The following is a 7,496-nucleotide window of genomic DNA, read 5'->3' as shown; positions in this document are numbered from 1 at the left end:
GATTGCTTTCTTTGCATCACTTATGGCTCTTTATGCTCTCCTCTCTGAAATAGGACATTCCTCTCACAGGCTGTTGTCCAGAAGTAAGTTAGAGGATCCCTAAATCGAAGGCTTCATGTTAATCCCAGGAAGAAACCTTGTGTGCATGTGTGCGTGTGTGCATGTGCTCATGAAGATATATATAGTAAAGGGACTGGGGACCCACTCTGGAGACTTACTAGTTGTTGATGTTTAGCAAGTTATTTAATTTCTCTTATTTAGATTCTTTATCCACAAATGAAAATAAAAAATGTCTTGTAGTGTTACTGAAGGGCTACATGTAGTAACAAATAGATTAGTACAATGCTTAGTGCAAATTAAGTACTCAATATATCTCACCTGTTATTGTCATTGCTATTTTTGACACTAATGTAATATGGATGCATTCTGGGTATGGCTAGAGCATCCTTAAAATCTTTTTTTTTTTGGGGGGGGCACACAAGCACTCATGTTGCTGTCCATAGTGCTGAACGAACTGTTATTGCACAGAGCTTGGCTGTTGCCTCTTAGCCCCAGTTCCCTTTGATGGCTGCTCAATCTCTCCCAGGGAATTCTAAGCCGGGAATGCTGAGTGAAGTGACCAAGATGGCAGAGACACAACTAGCAGAGGATTTTGGATGCCACTGAGAAATTTCTTGGAAGACAGAAAGAAGTTTTAATCTCTCTTAGTTATTTATACCAGTAAAAAATAAATCCAAACTTACATGCTAAAACAGCTGATAAAGGTAACATGCATGCTCTGTGCTGGAGGGTGGTCAAATATCATGTGAAGAGTGAGCATGGGTAGTAAGCAGAGCTTAGAGGAGTAGACATTGTGGAAGTAAGGTGTCCTTATCTGTTGGATTACAATAATGTTGAATAGGTATTTTATAATTTGGGTTTAATAAAATTTGCTCCTGGCCAGTTAGCTTAGTGAGTTAAAGCATGGTACTACTAATAAAATATTTGTAATTTTTGTCATAAAACAAATAAAACATTACAATGTGTGATAAATTTCATGTAGTATTGAAAATTCAAATTCATGTCTGAGTGTAGTAAGTTTTATTTTTTTTTTGAGAATTTGGAAACTTTGAAGCTCACGTATTTTCTGCAGCTTCTTCCCCTTAGGAACTTTGATGATCACTCAGGATAGATTGTTTTTGTGTCTCTGTTATCCATTCTTCTTCTATTCTAATTTGTCTCATGTTTTCCTATTAGTTAGTTCATCCATACATCATCCATTCATCCATCATTAGCCAATTATCAAGCATGTGATATGTATTATATACTTTGGTTCTTGCTGTGTGCTTTGTACTTAGAGAGTATCTTGCCTAATATACCTTCTATCATAATGAATTCTTCCCTTTATCCCAAACCCAGAACCCAGAATCTGCTGCTTGTGTCTATTCCCTAGTTAAACATTTATTGAGCACTTACTTTAGGCCAGATTTAGTCTACGTGGTGGGGATACAATAATAAATACTACTATCTATAGCTAGATTTCTCAAATAGGCTTATGATTCACTTCCTCTTTCTTCTATAGATCTCCTCGATAGTTTGTTATCCATAAAGTCAGAGGCCCTTTTAAGCCTAAATCATGTCATAACATTTCTCTGCTCACAATTTTCTGAACAGTTTCCTATTTCACTTAGTTGGGAAGTAGTGGTAGAGGTAATGAGAAGAACTATATTCTCCATATACTTTCTGAAGACGGATCCCATTGAATTTGCTGACCTATCAATAACAGGTTGAAGAGAAAAAGAACAGTTAATAATACCTTTAAGAATTTCATCTCTAGCAACTTAAAAGAGAGTTGCCAATTTTTGAGTTGGAGGAGACTGAGAAGAGCAGATTTGGAGGTGAAAACTCAAAATCAGGCTTTAGACAGAATAAATTCCAGGTATTTGTTTAAATGCCTGTATTTAAATGGAGGTATGGAACAGGCAGTTAGACATGTAAATGGAATTTAGGCAAGAGATAACATTTTGGAGTCATTAGTATATAAAACTCATTTAAAGACACAGATCTGGAGAAGTTGTCAATACAGAGAAAATAAAAGTTTTCAGGGCAGATTTTTAGAGCACTCATCATTTAGAATTTGGGAAGACAATGATAGACTCATACAGGAAAAGAAACAGGAAAAGGTGATGAATTTGGAGGTACACCAAGGGTGTGATATTAAGAGAAAATATATTTAAAGGATGAGGGCTAAAAAATATCTTCTTGAAACCACATACAGCCTATTACACAATAGAGGCATGTAGCAGTCTGTCTGGTTGTGCATGGCTTCTTAAAACAAAAGCAAACCTAACAGTAAGTTGAAGTTCTCATTGTGTGCTAACATTCATGGAGTTTTCTAAACATCACAACACAGTGGGGGCAGTATCACTGTTATTCCTATCTCACAAACTTAGTAGCTATAGTCTTTCTGAATATTTGATGAGATCCTGGCTTTTATCAAGTAGTTCATATAAACATTACTTCAAATTCCTACCAAATATTGATGATGTGAAATGATTACATACATGATGTAGAGACAAGAAATAAAGGCTCTTTTCTACAAGGGCTACTAGATGGATTAAGACCACACTCTTATGTTCTTCATTTCTCAGATCTCAGGTACTATTTTTAATGGAGGCTGCTAGGCCCTTAGTAGACAAAGCATGACATTTGCAAGGTCCCTGCAAGGTTGTGAGATGCTTGTCATCATCATGATCCATCCCCTTTGACTCTCCTCTTTGATGCTGATGGCTTTCCCTACCCCCTTTCAGAGTGAAGGACTTGCTTCATTCAGAAGGAAGCAAGGTGAAATGTGAGGTCACTCTTTGGTTACTGCTAACTCTTAAGACCTTAACTTTCAGAAACATTTCAGAAATGTTTCCCAAACATTTACAAGAAACAAGAGGTATTTTAATAGACTTATAAACTTTATTCAGTTTTCACAAATACTGAAGTTACTGCTTTATTATTCCAGTAGGAATTGCATGTTGTGCTATAAAGTCAAAAGGCCAAAATAGTTCAGGATATCTAGGGCTCCAATTAAGGCTTCAGAGCACATGAGTGTGGGGAAAGGAGGACTGTACAACCTACAGCCTATTCTTTTAGAAACAGTTGAGCTACTCAATTTCCATTTAAAAAAAGAGCTCTTTATAGAAAACTTAGAGAACATTGAATTCATTAATAGTTGTAGATTCCACGAGGAATAGAAGTATCCATTGGAAAGACCAAACAACAAATATGAATGGATGATGATCTTCAGAAGTTAGGGGTCTGCTTGAAGCCTGACAGTGTGATAGTGCTTTGTTCATGGTCTTTCATCCTTGGATGGAATTAAGTACTCATTTCCCCCCTTTTTTCCTGATTACCGTTTCCCCTTAATTATACGCACACACATACATTCACTCATAATTTCATACTGTAGTCCTACAGTATAATTTTCTCATTACTATTATTATTAGTAGTAGTAGTATTTTGTGGTGGTAGGGATTGAACCCAGAGCCTTGTGCACGACTGTCCTACTACTGAGCTACATCCCCAGCCCTCTTTATGTATTTCAATGGATGCTTTGGTTTGCTTGTTTTTTTCTTTTCTTTATTATTATTTTGAATTTAACCACATCTATAGGTATGGTGTATTTTCTCATGCTCTTCCAAATTGCTACCTTGGACTTCAAGTTCCCACCTAGCCTAGTAGGAACAAACCCAGAAATGAGATAGGATGTGTAAGGAGGCTTTCTGTACTTATTTTTACTTTGCAAAGTTTTTTTTTGAAATCAAAATAAACTAAAAGCATCCAGAAAATAATAAGCAATCTGTGTTTTGGGTTTCCAATTATGTTAGTCCTTAGGAGGATAGTTTTCAGTACTTGTGAGATGCTTGCTATGAAAATTATGAAACAAGTATTCTCCTACTATCATTAAATTTTTCCTCCTTTTTTTCTCATTTTCACAGCAACAAAAAGCTAACATATATCCTTACTTTTTTAGTTCAATCATATCAAAACAGTTTTGTGGTCCTTGCTACTGATTAAACACATTTTCTGTGTACTTAATGATTATCTGAAGCCCTTTCCTATGGGTTTACCATTTCTTTGTGTGTTTCCACTCCCCCTGCCCCAAAACTGTAGAGGTGGCTCTGGGGTTAGGGTTCTCCAGCAGTGAGAACCTGGTTTTGAACCCTTCTTTGTCACTTATCAGATGTTTGATCTTGGCCAATTCATTTAAACTTTTTTTTTTGGTGGTACTGGGGTATGAACAATTCATTTAATCTTTCTGAGCATCTGTTTCCTTATCTATAAAATAGGACTGATAATAATCATATATTTGTATTGATTATATGGATTCGATTTAATGTGGACAAGTTCATTGTAGAATAATAGTGAATAATATTGAAATACATTACTCTGTGCAGGAAGATGGCAAAATGAAATGCACCAAAAGCCATTGAATAATAGAGGGTGGGGGGAAAGGCAGAGTGGTAAAGGGGGCCAATATGCCTAAAGTACAGTACATTCACAGTTGAAATACTATTATGAAATCCCTTTGAACAATGAATATGCATTGAAATGTGAAGGACAGGATTGTAAAACAGGTCCTGTTAGGGAGTGGGTATTAGTGTGTATATGGGGGGGAGGGTGAATGGAGGGGATAAAGAAATGTAAATATGGTCGATGTACTTTATATACTTAGATGAAGTAGAACAATGAAACCCGTTGAAATTGCTTTAAGCAGGGACGAGGGGAATGACGGAGGGTGATGGAGGGGGCCAACCTAACAGAGGTACATTGTAATTATATATAGAAATGTCACAATGAATCCCCACTGTGCAAGTAATAATTGCTAATAAAAATGTTTTAAAAAACCAAAAAAGGTTATTGAAAATTGTAAAGTTCTAGTTAATAATACTAGTAATTTACAGTAATAACAAGAATAATAATTTAACTGGACAAACATCCTCTTGTTGAAGACTAGAGTTTTTCATGTGTCAAGTTTGCCATGATAGAGTTAGATCACAATTTACTTCACTGTTTTCTAAATTTGAGCAATTAAATTATTTTAGACTCTTGGGTCTATGAAGAGCACTCTGATTGGTATGCTTCTGCATAAATTATTTACCTCTATTTCTGAAGATGTCTTTGGAACTTGGCTGCAGTAAACCTGGAGTCACTTTCTTGTAGGGTTGCCACTGCTCTGAGCTCCTGCCTAGTCCATGCCCACTGCTCTGTTCTTTGGAGAGTCCTGTTTCTCCTTTGATTTCTCTTTGGACTCCAGCAGGCTTTTCAAAAAGACCCTGGGGAGTAAGTGGGATTGCAAATGGAAAAATGACCTTTGTAGTTGTTTATTGGATAATGAAGCAGGACTAATAATGTCCCTTTGCTGTTGGGGAACTTGGTGTAGGGAAAGAGTAGACTCTGCCTGGGAACTGGATGGGAAAAGCAGAGAACAAGAGAGAAGGGCTACTTCAGGTCTCCGGGTTCTTGCCTTGAATCTTGGGTTCCCCAGGGCTCTCTCTGCTGGAGTTTATAGGATTACAATAGAATTCGTGACTCAATCTCAGCCAGAGAGCAATCCTGTCCGCACCTCCTCCAATTGCCAATGTTGTCTCTAAAGTGAGGAGTGGGGCAGCAACCCTCCAGGCTGTTAGCAGCTCCATCTTTGAGTGGATGGCCTGTGAAATGTTTGAGAAGACCTGAAACCCTCCTCCCTGGGCGGATATCACCTTCTTCCTTTGGATTTTATAAAGAACCTGATCCTCTTTGCCTGAATGGAGCCAAATAAACTAGAGTCTCAGAGGAGGTTGATGGCTCAGCCATAGAAGTCCCACAGCAACGTCTGGTTTTGATGTATTGCTGAAGGATACAATCATGCTTAGAGAACGAAATCACTTTTGCCAGTTTGAAAGAAAGGTCATGTTTTTAATTTAACTTAATTTCCTACACCAAAGAGAATTTTCAATAGGATATTCGACTTTTGCACCTTTAACGAGGCCAGATGCTCTTGGGCCTGCAGCAATGAAGAGAAAACCGATTTTCTAGTTTACACTTCTGCTTCACGTATTTTCTAAATTGGGCATGTGGAGTTTCTTAAGGATGCCATTCTCATTTGGGGTTTCTTTTTCTAACTTTCTTTCTCTCTGCCTTTCCTTCCTTTCTTCCTTTGCTTTTTTCCTCTCTTCTCTTCCTTCCTCCCCTCCTTCCTCCCTCCCTCCCTCTCTCCTTCCTCTCTTCCTCATTCCCTATTCCTTCCCTCCCTCCCTCCCTTCCTTCATGCCTCCCTTTATTCCTCCCTCCTGCTCCTTCTCCATCTTCTTAGTGTTCTCTTTGATTGAGCAAAGCAATGTGCTTAGAACATGTTTAATATGTCCCTTTGACAGATGAGGACAATAGATTTGGTGAAGTTAGTAAGTTTAGTACATATTGTGTAGTAGAATGATAGGCCAAAGAACATAGACATCTGAAACTAGATTATCTGAGTTTCAAGTTCAGGTATAGCTATTTATTTGTGAAGTAACCAGGAAAAATTACTTTACTTTCGATGACTATTCTATGTTGTTTGTCTTGAAGTTGCAGGTTTAATCTTATGTTTAATGATGACAAATATAAGTATAAAAGGGAATATGTAGAGTTTGTAGGATAATAAAGCATGTACTTGAGTACTTGCCATGGTCTGAATGTTTGTATCTATCCCTCAATTCATACGTTGTCATCCTAACACCAAGGTGACGGTATTATCAGATAGGGCCGTTTGGTGGTGATTAGTTCAGAGAAGTGGAGCCCACATGAATAGTTTAGTGTCCTTATAAAAGACTTCATAGAGCTAGCTAATCCTTTCCAGGTATGCAACCTGGAAGAGGGCCTCGGATTTCCCAGTCTGCAGAACAATGAGAAATAAATTCCTATTGTTTGTAGTTACTCAGTTTATGGCGTTTTATGATAGTAGCCTGAACAGACTGAGGCAAGACACCTCTGCAGAAATGTCTTTAAGCTATTACCCTGGAAATAGGACGGCCAGTTGTGGATGCTCAACTTTATATCCAATTGCTTTCTAAATTTATTGAAACCTATTTATTTTCTGACTGGAAGACTAGAGAGCTTCCATCTCTCCACTTTTCCACCAACATGTGATATTGTCAGATTTCAAATTTTCCCCAAAATAATGTGTGTAAAATATATCTTATTGTTGTAACTAGAAACTTTCATTTCTAGTGAAATTGAACAACTTTTTTGTATGTTTATAGTTATTTGAGTTTTCTCTTAGTAAAGTGCCTACTTATTTTGTTAATTTTTTTTTTTTTTGCTTAATTCTCTTCTTAACCTAATTTTCCCCATTTATTCAGTGAGGGACTGCTCCAGAAGCTCTCTAATGACCCTTAGAGCTTCATGTTCTGTGATTCAAACACTGATATTTTGATTCAAGTAGCTCTATACGTCCATATGCTGTATTTCTTTCTTTAAAATATGCTTCTATGTTTTAGGGACTG

This window comes from Castor canadensis, chromosome 12, assembly GCF_047511655.1.
Source record: "Castor canadensis chromosome 12, mCasCan1.hap1v2, whole genome shotgun sequence".
In the NCBI taxonomy this organism is placed as follows: domain Eukaryota; kingdom Metazoa; phylum Chordata; class Mammalia; order Rodentia; family Castoridae; genus Castor; species Castor canadensis.
The sequence above is the reverse complement of the archived record's forward strand: the minus strand, read 5'-3'. Positions refer to the sequence as shown.